The following is a 13,324-nucleotide window of genomic DNA, read 5'->3' on the forward strand; positions in this document are numbered from 1 at the left end:
TTCAGACAAACATATAACAGAAAGAGCTTGAATTCTGATTCCACCACTTACTGGCAGAGTAGCCTTGGGTGACTTACTTACCCTCTCTGAACTCATTTGTGAAATGCAGAAATCTAACAGACTTGAAGATATGCAACAGTTATCCTTCTTTATCTGGCTTCCTGTGCTTCCTGGATCTCCATCAGAATCTCATCTGGGAAGATATGACATCAAGGGCACCCTGGTAAAACCCCCAACAGGGACACCTGTTCAATGTTTACAGCCAAATCTAAGGTCAGAATCTGTTTCTGCTCTAAAGACCTTTTATTTGGATCAATCCTCATCTACAATATCATTACTGGGACTGCTTGCTGTCTCTGTGACAGAATCCAAAGACAGCTTCCAGTCTCAGGTTCACATTAAAGTCCTTGGCACCCTTGAGGGTAACAATACTGTTGGCATGGCAATCCACAAATACAGATGATAATGATATCTCAGGAAGGAAGCGTCAAACCGAGACATTTTTCAAGATCTGGCAAGCCAGTCTCTTTATGCTCCCTTTTGGTCACTGAAGGGCTAAGGCTACTTTCATTTCATTAATGTTAAAGTAGTGGTTTAGAATAAAAGCTAAAATTGCTCCAGTGGGAGGAGAGGAAAGAGAGGGCAGACAAGAGCCAAGGGCTAAGAGTTGAACAATGTGTCAATATAAACGATGGAAATTGTCAACAGACACTGAAGGCAAATTACTTTCATACATAGAAATTATACTGCAATACAAAAGACTGATAGATGCTTACACAGCTGTGGTTATTAGGGCAATGAAATAACATTTGTTCAAAGCAAAGAATAGGGGAGCAGCAGGTTCAATAGGACAGCCTTTCAGATTTTACCAGCAATAGAGAAGGGACAAGTAGCAAGCAGATAAGGCCATAAAATAATCAGGGAAAGTGAATAAAGATGGAGCCCTGGGTTGATGTGATGAAGTGGGAGTGAAGTGAGGAGGGCTTTTAACAAGCCCGCTCCTCTCATATATAAGGCTAATTCTAAACATCTAACAGGTTACCAGACACTTTCTGGGCTCATGTGTGTGAATTGCTTGTTTTCTTTCTAAGTGAAATTTGGACTGTGTAACAACGGGTGTCAGAAGGAAGATGGGACATGGAAAAAGGTGGTCATTGGTCCTCTAGAAGGAGAGGCTAAGACATTATTCTCTAGCAGTGCTTTGGAATGAGGAATGTGGCCAGAAAGTATTACTGGGCATGGTGGTAAAGAATAAACTAAAATAAATGTGTCTCTTCTGTTAACATCATCTCTTAATCCAGTGCCTCAGTTGAAACTTGGTTTTCTCTCCTTAGGGAAATAGTATGTTTTCTTCCCTTCCTCGGGCAAATTTTACCTGAGCAAATAGCATTTGGTTTTGATAAACATACCTCTTGATGTCATTAGTGAGATGATCACTACCTTTATTTATTTCTTGTCTCGACCTGAAATGTGGCTCTGGAATGCTACCTGGTGAAGGCACCACGGAGAGGAACAACTTTACCTCTTATAGAAAGTCTATTATCATATCGTGATTATTACATAGTCATTTTTATAAATGTGTAGCAAAAAGCAGAATCTGTAGCTATTGTTAAAAACCTAGTGGCATCATCAGCCAACCAACTTTAATTCAAGAGATGCTATAACCCATTGATCAGAATCTCCTTGCCACTGCTTCTGCAAACTATGTGTATTTCAGGCCCCGTGACATGCTTAGAAATGTCTCCTTTCTTCTGAGCCTGAGAGCCCACAGGTCCTGGAAGAGTTAATTATGAGTTTGTAAAGCTTAAATACTTCACAGCCTCATTTGTTTCTTTTGATTCAACAGAAAGAAGCCTTGAAAAAGTTTGACTGACATTTATGGTAATTACATTTGGAGATTAAAATAATTTGGGGTTTCAAAAGGTTGCAAATTTATACACCATATTGGGCCTCACATGATTATGACTTTCTTCATATCACTTCAGTCGTGTATTGAAATCCATTTGATGTGAATGTAATAGTCATTTTAATGGATATTGTTAATTCCTTGTTTTCAGCATAAGAGATAAAGGGGAATTTAATTAAATTCATTGTGCGAACACTTATCAGGGGTAAAAAGGTTCACAGAATTATTATTTTTCTGGCATGACATGTAAAGAGCATTGTAAAAGCCAGGGAAGAGCAGTATCTGAGAGCAGCTGGCATTACAAGTCAGGCCAGCGTCACCTCCCTGTAGAGGACATGGACGTCTCGAAACCACACTAAAAAGTTGTGCCTTGAGACTACTGTTTTCATAAAAGACCAGGAAAATGTAACAGCATTGCTTCCTTTCTTCTTCAGACCTGTTAAGACCCTTAAAGGTCAGAGTTCAAGTTTCCCCAAAAGTCTCAACAGAGAGCCAAAGCTTATGTCCCAAAGCAGTCAACCAGAAATATGGCAAGTGCTTTTGTCCCAGTAGTTTCACTTGCCAGTTCCAAGGACCATCAGAACAAACAGACCCTCCCTGGGGGATTTAGGACACTCCTGGTTACAATCCCATCCAAAAGTCCAAGCCTGGTTACGAAGCAGCTGTGATATCATGGAGGGCAGCATTTGGGGTATCAAAGGTCCACCGAGAACTGCTGAGAGAGTGTGTTTGTTTTGGTAGAAGAGGAAAGCCTGAATTATTTATTCTGCAGAATTTTTACAACGTATTATTGACTGACTATCTCTTTTGGGGTCATTAAGCTTAGAACCTCTGCCCTTAGCTTGCTATTCAGAATCCTTTGTCATAAATTCCTCACTGTTGTTAGACTACATCCAAACAGCATAATCATAAATGTAAAAGTATATTGGGAGCTTCTACCTCGGGCAAAATATAGTTATAAGCAGTTCTATCCTGTTTAACAGCAAATGCACTCCACGATAAAAAAAATCACTACCCTCCTATCTAATCTTTAAAACTTTGACTTAGAATGCTAAAATTTATGCAATAGGCATATCTATTAGACATATACACATAATGTGGATATGCTAATAGTTTTCTCTGGGCAGAGGAATTATGTGATTTTTTTCCATAGGACTATATTATAATGATAATGAATGTGCATTACTTTAAAAATCTGCACAAATGCCTTGAAAAATTGAAAAAGTAACTTATATACTAAGGTCTCTCTCTCTGTCTAATATGTGTTTCTGTGTAGCTATCACTCTTCTTTGGGCAGACCCACGTAGATGAAAAAGGGGCCACATACTAATCCTGACAAGCTCAGACGAGGCCCGCATGGCAGCCTTACACACTCAGAGACCTAAAGTAACCACATAGGCTGATCTGAAAATACAAATTCCTAACTAAAAGCAGATCATGGTGTGTAGTTATGTCCTAGGCCAGTAGCTTCCTTGACAAAGGTAAATCTTTATCTTCGAAATTGTCTGTGGTCTTTGCACCTCTAAGAAAACATATCTTTGAAATGTTAGCATAATGTTCTTTTCCAAACCCTTCCAAGGCAGTTGCCAGCACCAGAGCACAGACCACACTGTTGTCTTGTTGCCCACAAACCTTCCTGATATACCAGAAACTTCTACATACTGTGCCCACCACTGGAAAAGACGTGTCTCTCTTACCTTTTATCTGCTCTCAGAGTTTGAGTTTCCCCAGTTGGCTTTCTTCTGCCACCCTCATCTACCACCACTGGGTTTGATGTAATCACCCTAACTTCTCTTCCTTTGATTCTAAAAAAGGCCAAAATAAAAATAAATAGATAGATATAGAAATGAAATAAGCTCCAAAACTGCCATTCTTAGGAGCATTTTTCTCAATTCATTGAGATATTGCTTCCCCAAAATTGTCATCAGTTTGGCTCAAATAAAACTTTTTCTAGGCTGGACATTTTTTATCCACACCCAGGTCTTTCCATACCCAACATTTATCTTAACAATCTCTCCAGGATTCAGAAGTAGTTGGTGTGGAAAGAAATGTGTAAAATGTAATTACATCACCATGTTCCTCAACTCTCCCAAATCAAGTGGAAAGGGTAGTATTTTAGTATACATTATTTGGGAAGTAAGAGACGCCATTCACCTCTCTTCTATCCTGCAGCTTCTCACATGAACTCCAGGAGATACTATTCTTCCTTTTATGATTCACATTCTCAAAGGTACTTCTTGCCTCAGCCTCCTTGCCCCAGATTTCTCAGTGTTTATCACGTGGCTTCTACCTTCCACCCACTAATTTCTTTAAACTCTTCTCCCAAAAGTTACTAATGGCTTCCTAATGACCCAATTAAATATCTTTTCTCTGTCTTCCCCTTCATTGATTCTTCTGCTGTATTAAATTTCTCCTCTTCTTTGAAAACCAAAAGCAAACAGGTTTTATTATTTAGCACTTTTGTCTTTCTTCTTTAATTCCAATGCCTATCATTTTCTTTTCTAATGTTAATAGCTATTCTCTCTTTGTTTTATCACCAGTTCTCACTCTTTTCCTGACCCTGTTTTCTCCTCCAATTCCCCATGAGAAAACCATTTCCAGGTCTGTTTCTAATCTTCATGGCATTTTATTTTGCTAAACATTATTTAAAAATCTGTTATATATTTGACACTGAGCTAGGCACTGGGTATGGACCGAAAATGGAGTAATGTACAAAGAAGAAAGCAGTAGATTCTGTTCGAACATGAAATAACCTCTCCTGGGAAGAGGCAAGGACAAGATTTTGCATGTCCTTGTCAGCCATGTTGAAGAGCTTTTAGGTTTTACTCACCAAGCAATTAGAAGAGATTGGAGGGTTTTAAGCCGCAGAGTTACATAAGACTAACATTTAAAACGAATTAGAAAAACTAACTAAATAAAGTCACCCAGCTAATAAATGGTAGAGCAGAAGGTTAAACACGGGTCTGATGCCTGCCATTTGCAGGAAGTTTGTAATCTAAATCCAAGTCCATTAGCATAATCTGAAAGGCATGGTCACACCTGGCTTGCTTGTGGGCGGTCTCACTTCAAATTTTGATGGTTTTATTCAAATTCAGAGACTTCCCTGACAATCTCCTGAATGACATAACTTTCTCTTTGCCTGTGACTTTCCAGTGATCAGTGCCTTTTACAGGAACCTTTGGCAAAGGCAAACTTGTCTGCCTTCCAACTCAGTATCATCACCCCAAATGACAACTGTGGTTTAACAGGGTGTTTGGTTTGGTGCTGCTGCTGTTAAAAAACAGGTCCACTGGTACTGCAGCTTACTAGAAACACATCTTAGCTAACCAAAGTCAGTATAAGGTGATGGAGCCTGATTACCTAAGTTCCAAATCTGACATCACCATTTATTAGCTATATGACCCTAGGCTAGGAATTCTGAGCCCATTTTCTCATCCATAAAATGAAGATGATGATAATAACAGTACTTAGCTCATACAGTTGTGAGGATTAAATGAATTAATACAGAATATGCTATATAAAAGATATCTATTTCATAATAGTTATGAAGGATTATTAAGGGTGTTTCTTAGAAAAAAATTTATAATCCATTTGTAATCACTGTTTATAAATATACTGGCCTTTGAATGAGAAGTATCCAAAACAAAACAGACAGGTTTCCTCATATCCCTACTGTAACATGTAAAGCTTGTGCTTGCCAGGTGCTTCACGACCACCTTTGTCCTTCTGTCCCTGCCTGAGAGGTAGAAGAGTCCAAGCAACTGACCTCTATTTCCATCCAGACTCTGTTGGAAAGTACACCTCAAAGCACCATGTTCAACAACACAGTGCTGGAAGGATTTGAAAGTTGTCCAGTAACCAAGCTGATTTCTGGTGATGATTAAGTTAACAGTCACCAATGAGAAACAGAAATAAACCCTAGAGACCTTGTCAGATTGAACACCTCACTAAGGCAGTAAGTCTTCAAAGATTCTGGACTAGATAGTAGACAAGGTACCCGAATAATATTACAACTGGCCTCCACACCTGATCCCTGCAAAAAAAAATTCACAGCTGAGAGTGATAGGGGACTCAAGAATTAGAGTTTTAGTTTAAGGTAAGAAGTTGTAAGCTTAGCAAGTAATGTATATGTTAAAGCTTTTCTTTCAGAAACTACAGATGAGGCATATCCAGGTTCCTGGGAAAACAGCCGGCCTCCTGGGGTACTGCTAAGATCACCGTCTGGGGACAAGTTGGAGGCATCTGGCCTTTTATGTCCCAGGGAGAGACAGATGACCACCACCTCTGGGAGCAGCTAACTGCCCAGGACAGGAATGTTGCAGCTTCTTTCCTCTAATACTCCCTGAATTTCAAAGCCCTCACTGCATCTTGTTTATTCCCTGTTATAAAAAGTCTGGCCTGGAAAGAGAGGGAAAGATGGTCTGTTAGGGTATGTACCCACCATCTTCTCAGATCGCCAGCCATTTGAATAAAGCACCCATAAAGATTCAATCACTGTCATTGCTTACTGGGTGTGGTAGTAACAGGTAGACCAAATGCCAGCCTCTTTTCCAGTTTCAATAGAAGAAAGCTTCCCTGATTCTATTCCTACATTGAAAAAAATGAAAGGCTCTGGATCCATTGGTTATTTAAGTAGAATGAGCTCCTTTAGTTTATTGCTGCCATGTTTTGCCAAATGTGGAGACCTAATCCAGGTGTCCAGGGTAATTTTAATTGGGGGACAGGGCTGTTGTAAGAAAGGGAGAGAAAAATATAATGCATAACTAAACACAAAAACATAAGTTTTACATATTACAGTTAAAAATTGATTTAGAGAGAAATCCAAGATGGCAGCAGAGTAGGTGGAAGCTACACTCATCTCCTCCCAGGACCAAACTAGATTACAACTAAATTGTAGAATAATTATCCTGAATAACCAACCGAAGACTAGTTGAGGAGAAGTCTTATAAACAAAAATTTGCAGAAGACGCTGCATCAATACTGGTAGGAAGGGCAGAAGACACAAAAAGTGTTGGCCCTACTTCCACAGGTAGCAGCTGAGAGTTCAGAGGGATAACTCAGCTACATGTGGTTGCCCCCAAAGAGTGTGGGGTCTAAACCCCAAGCCAGGCTCTCCAGTCCAGAGTACCAGAGTAAGGATGAGGCACCCACATAATACTGGATGTGAAAAGCAGGAAGATTTCAATCTGCATGGCATGATTGCCCATAGGCACCCTCTTAAAAAGCCAATGGACAAAATTTCACTCACAGCCATTGTGTAAAACAGCATGTAGTTGCCTCAAAAATTAAAAAGAGCCCTGGCTGGTGTAGCTCAGTGAATTGAGCGCGGGCCTGCGAACCAGACAATCGCGGTTCGATTCCCAGTCAGGGCACATGCCTGGGTTGCAGGCTGGTTTCCTGCAGGCCAGTTCCCAGCAGGGGATGCAGGAAAGGCAACCGTACATTGATGTTTCTCTCCCTCTCTCCTTCCCCCCTTCCCCTCTAAAGATAAATAAATAAAAAATATTTTAAAAAAATTAAAAAGAGAACTGTGATTCCACTTCTGAGAATATATTTGAAGACACCCAAAACACCAATTTAAAAGAATATATAACCTCCTATGTTCATTGTACCATTATTTACAATCACCAAGATTTAGAAGCAGCCCAAGTATCCATCAATTGATGAGTAGATACAAAAGCTGTGATACATTTACACAACAGAACACTACTCAGCCATAAAAAAGAAGAAAATCTTACCCTTTGTGATAGCATGGATGGACCTGGAAAACATTATACTAAGAGAAATAAGCCAGTGAAAGAAAGACAAGTATTACATAATTTCACTTATGTATGGAATCAATGAACAAAATAAACTAACAAAAATTGATTTAAATAATGGCAAAGAGGGAAAGACGTTGAGGAAAAAGAGAGGCAATTCCCTCTTCAGCCTGACCCCACTCTATGCGTGAGTCAAGGGGAACATTAGAGAGATGACTGAAAAGAAGTCAAGGTATGAGACTCTGCTGTGTACTTTGGAAATCTATCCTCCAATTTTCCAATTTCAACTCCCTATTTGGAATGTGGACATGGAATCCAGAATTGCAGCTGTCTCAAGATATATTTATTTCTAGTTCATGGAATATGAATAATATAGATGGTAAGTATATATTTTTACATATTTAAAATAGTTTTTAATTTAAAAAGGTGTTTTAGAGAGACTCAAGCACTGTTACATGGAATGTACACATCCTTTATGAGATGTTTTACAATTCCAACAATAGCAACCCAAGGAGGAAAAGTCTTAAGTACAAGCAAAATGCACATTGTTTCTGGACTGCCTCAGATATAAGGCCTCAGCATAACAATGAGCAGAGCAATACCTAGAATTATCTTTTATTTTTAATTAGAGTGTCAGTTTTCTTAGCGAAAAGAACCCTCAGCTCATGCTTCCTGTTGCCTTTATGTCAGGCAACTTCAAACATTTTTAAGGAATAAATTATAGGTTTTTTTATGGTTAATTTGGAAATCTTATACAAGTCTTGGGCATAATAATTGAATTAAAAGAATAGAAATATATATATATTCCAACATCTAGTCCAAACTAGAAATAGGTTGGAAAAGATGAGCTAAAAAATGCCAAAGGATATGATTCTTTGTGTGATTTATTTGTTGATTTAAAATTAGAAAACATTTTTTAAATATGCAATCTTAATATTTTTAATTACTTATTTAGACCACAAAGCAACATATGTTTATTGAATAAATGGGACCTTCAGACAAAACTAAGGAAAAATTAAAATCTCCCATACTGATTTAACCCATATAATCATCATTAGCCTTTTAACATGTATGTTTATATTTTTCATAGGTTTATGTAAACTTAAATAAAATTGAAATTATACTTTATACATTGTTTTGTAAACTAACCTTTCATTTGATAGTCTTAAAGAGTTACATGAGTTATTACTCTTCTAAGTTGTGTTCTTTAATGGCTGCATATAATCTCCTTGTATTCCTATACCTAAAAATTATTCCATCATTAACTCACTGTTAGTCATTTCAGTTGTTTACAATTATAATAATATTGCAATAAGCATCTGTGACATAATTTTGGGAATATATCATATTATTTCTTTAGACTAAGTATAAAGATGGATAATTATTAGGCTGAAGGATACAAACTTTTTTAACATGTCATATATATTGCTAACTTGTGCCAATTAAGGTTGTACCAACTTGTCTTTCCACTAACTGTATACAATAAATCTACATTGATTGAAAAACAAAACATAAATCCTTAAGTTGAAGCAACATAACAGTGCCTGCTTCCAGCTAGAACCAAACAAGAAGGTAAAAACAATAAAATAATAATAATTAAAAGAAGGAAGGCTAGCTCTTCTTAAACTAGCAAGTATATAAAATCGACATATTTATTCACAAGTTCATTTTAATGCTCTCTAAAGCTTTCTTTTAAAACACTATAGAGAATAACTCAGACACCCTTTAGAGTGAGAGAGAAGTGGGTTCAAGTCCTAGTTCCCTATTTGAAAACTGTGATTTACTTATACTCTGTGAGTTTAAGTTCATTCACATGTAAAATGAGCATAAAGGAGGCATCTCAACACTGTTGGGAGGACCACATGAGATAATGAATAGAAGTTGCCTAGCACAGTATTTGATTCTTAGTAGGTCTTAACTCCTAGAGAAACTTTCACTTACTTTAAATATATTCTATTCATGGTATTTTTAAAATTTATATAATGAGAATATATTGGTACATTGTTGAATGAATCTAAAAACTGTTATGCCTTTTTTTTTGTTATTGCTAATTTGGTTTCCTTTCAGCAGGAAATATTAAGAGATAGGTCATAAATCCTGACATAAATATTTAAAAGAAAGCTTTATTTGTTCAATGTTTTAAATTTTTTTAATTACCAATTCAAACTGGGGAAAAAAAGGATCTGTCCAGCAAATACTAACTATTTTGGTTAAACCTCTTTCTTCATTACATCTCTATGATTATGAAGGCCTTTTCCTTAAGGGACCCACCCACTAATACAGCCAGTGTTGTATCTTTGTTCTCATCCTTGTCATATTTTTTCAGCTCTTCTCTGAAGAATAATTTTTCTCATAAAGCCCAGGCATTCTGATTTCTTCCTCTCTGCTCCATGGTGTGATTTAAATTCCACCAAGCAGTTGAGGTGGGGGGCCAAAAATCTTATAATGAGAGACACTGAAGGATAAAGTAGTATACACTTGTCTGATACACTGATGAATAGCCAACATAATTGATTCAAACATATGAACAAAAGAAAGTCATGAGAACTAAAAATGTGTGGGCATTGAAATATGTCATAAATGGGGGGATTATCCCAGTGAGTCACAGAACCATGCTGTCTCAAATTAGAATACGGATCAAGAAAGGAAAATAAGTGAATTTCTATCTTTTGCTTCAGAAATTTATTTTCCATTGTAAATAAATTAAGCTTTAACATTTTTAAAATCCTGAGTGTGAGTCTAAATACTGACTCATATCATTTTGTCAACATTTAATATTCACTACAAAATTACCTTTGGTAACATGGCTCCAGAACTGTGAGAAATAAATGTTTTTAAGCCACCCAGTCTATGATATTTTTGTTGTAGCAACAGTTGACAATACTGATGAAGCTCAGCACCTGAGTAAACAAAAAAGTACTAAAATAAGGGATTTATTCTATGTGAATATTAAGAAATAGAGGCAGGTAACAACAGTTTCCCAATGACGTTTATTTCAGTTTAGCATATAAACCAAATGATACACTTGCAAAACTTCATGGAAGTTTTAAAGGTAAAGGTAGAGGACACACCTTAGCCCTGGACCCAATAATGTGTCTCTATGTTAACAACACATCCAGACAGTCTGCAAAAAATCTATTTGCCTCATTCCTGAATCACTAACTGATTTGCGGTTCTTAACTATGATTTAGTGCCAGAAGTTATTCAAAGACACAATGTAAATGATTAAAGTCAAGGTAATATTTGCTGAGACAGTCACCATCGCAAACATTTAATCTTGAATAGAAAACACAAATCTTGCATCTGTGCATAGTAGCCATCATTGATGCTAGTTATCTTCTTTTCTTTGCTATTTATTTATTTATTTATTTTGCTAGGAGATTCCTGATCTTATTCTTGTCTAGGAGAAAAATATGTGTTCAGAGAAGCTAAGAACTTCCTTAGACTCATTATTCTAAATTAATCATGGCAATCCTATCTCTTTTCTCCAGTAATTATTTAGACATAAGAATTCAGCCCTGAAGGGGGCTTCTGAAACAAATATTTTCAAACCTGCTAAAAGAGATGCAAAAGAAGAAACTCTCATTCTACGTATAGATGCTGTTGAGTGAGGACTTGAAACCCTGAGTTACAAAAGCCAACTTAAAACACAAGAGGAAAGGCAGATCCAAGGGCAAAACCATCACACCAAGGGTGGCAGGATGGAAAGGTAAAACCCTAAGTTACTGACAACATCCTTATAATACTGAGCGAATCCTGAAATTCACCACCTTAAGACTTCCTGTTTAGTAAAATAATGCATGTTTTGTTTTGTTAAGATACTTTTAATTAAATATTCTGTTACTTGCCGTGGAAGTTATCATAAGTTAGAGCTGCTTAAACACTAGACACCAATTACAGGAAGGGCCGTAAACTCCACACCTACTTAGCCTCTAACTGAATTCCTTTCTATATTACTAGTTTTTGTCCATTGTGTTCTTTCTTTCTAGCACGTCCTTCCTTTCTCCCCTAAACTACTGGCCCAATACCCTTCTGTAACACTGTCTTACTTTCCCCTGAAAGAATGAAATTACTCCACTATCTGGGTTTTCTATAGAATTTAGCCACTATCATTGGTGTTATTATTGTACCATTACCAAATATTATATGCATCACTCTGTGCCTGATATTGTACTGCTGTACATGTTTTACAGCTATTATATCTTGTGGTAGATTTGCATTTGTTCATAAATATTTATTTTTTTTCTCACTTATGTCATGTTCCATGAAGGCAAAGAATTCTTCCCTATCCATTGATTTCCCTGTGCCAAATCAAGGCATATGGCCAACCCAAAAATAATATCTGTGTAAACCAGATGTGCCCTGAGCAGAAGATTTACATGCCTACACGTAGTCTGGCTCTGTCACCCTTACTCTTGTCTTCACCATGAGAACAGGATGTTTAACACGCTCCCTTAACATGATTCCCAGAATGAGAAGACATGAAGCCCAGCAGAGATCAATGAAATCCATCAGAATCACAGAAAATCTTCAGCCCTCATGTAACAAGAGAAAAAAACACAACTTGATTCTAGAAAGTCACTGAGATATTGGGCAAAAGCTAACACAACTCCATTTAATCTAAACCTCTTAATGGTACGAGGTACCTACTATTATTATTATCCCATTTAACAATGGTTGAAAACAACTCTACTTAAAGGACTTATGATATATATCATAAGATATATATATAAATATAAATATATCTCCTATCTGTTGCTTTTTTACTAGATTTAACTCTTTAAAATGTGAACTATATATTTTTTCATATTTCTGCAGTACTAGAACATTGCTTACTTAATTAATTATGCTGTTAAAAAATAAATAATCTGTACAGTAGTCCTGTGTTTTAACTTTGTTAGAGCACATGCCATGAATAAAAATCTCAAACACTTATGTATATTTATAATGAAATGTATCTTCAGAAAATTGTTAGTCTACTTTTCACACAGGTTTGTAAAAATAGAAATTGAATGAAGAAGACACAGTGTGCCTACCTTTAAAAAATAACAAGAACTTCACTTCAGAAAAATCTAGCTTGGGAAAATGCCAGATATTTTGGAAACAGAATTCATAAATATTGATGATGAATTTGAAATAGGTAGAGAAGGAGAGCATAAGGGGAATACATACGAGATGTATTAGGGTTGTCCAGAGGAACAGAAGCAATAGGATGGGCAGATAGATAAATGCATGGATGGATATTATATGGAAATAGCTCATGCACTTATGAAAGCTGAGAAGTCCCAAAATCTGAAGTGGACAAGCTAGAAACCCAGGACAGTCAACCTATAACTCCAGTCCAAAGATTTGGTGGGATTGAGACCCAAGAAGAACTAATTTTTATGCCAGTAAAGACCAATGTCCAGATCAAGTGTTTGGCCAGGAGAAGTTCCACCCACAATAGGGATGGCAATCTGTATTACCCAGTCTACCAATTAAAACATACTGTCATTCAGAAACATTCTCATAGACACAGAGTAATATTTGACCAAATGTCTGGGCACCCTATGGCCCAGTGAAGGTGACACATAAAATTACCCATTATATAGAATTCCTTCACTTAACAAGTAGTCAGTCAATGTATTAAATGTTTATTCCATGCTTGGAATAAATCTTT

The 13,324-nt window shown here is 36.8% G+C and overlaps 1 protein-coding gene across 2 annotated transcripts in view; it reads right to left on the reverse strand.

Moving 5' to 3' along the window:
• Positions 1 to 13,324, reverse strand: part of DIO2 (iodothyronine deiodinase 2) — an 85,887-nt gene that overhangs the window by 53,229 nt on the left and 19,334 nt on the right. Inside the window, exon 1 of one of the 2 annotated variants that reach the window (XM_053673405.1) lies at positions 10,459 to 10,533. The exons of the other annotated variant lie outside the window; for it this stretch is intronic. The gene's annotated coding sequence lies outside the window, so the exon portion shown is untranslated. Of the gene's footprint in view, positions 1 to 10,458; positions 10,534 to 13,324 lie in introns of those variants that run through there. 2 annotated transcript variants of the gene reach the window in all.

The sequence above is a fragment of the Artibeus jamaicensis genome, unplaced genomic scaffold (genome assembly GCF_021234435.1).
Source record: "Artibeus jamaicensis isolate MK-2021 breed Jamaican fruit bat unplaced genomic scaffold, CSHL_Jam_final contig_851, whole genome shotgun sequence".
In the NCBI taxonomy this organism is placed as follows: domain Eukaryota; kingdom Metazoa; phylum Chordata; class Mammalia; order Chiroptera; family Phyllostomidae; genus Artibeus; species Artibeus jamaicensis.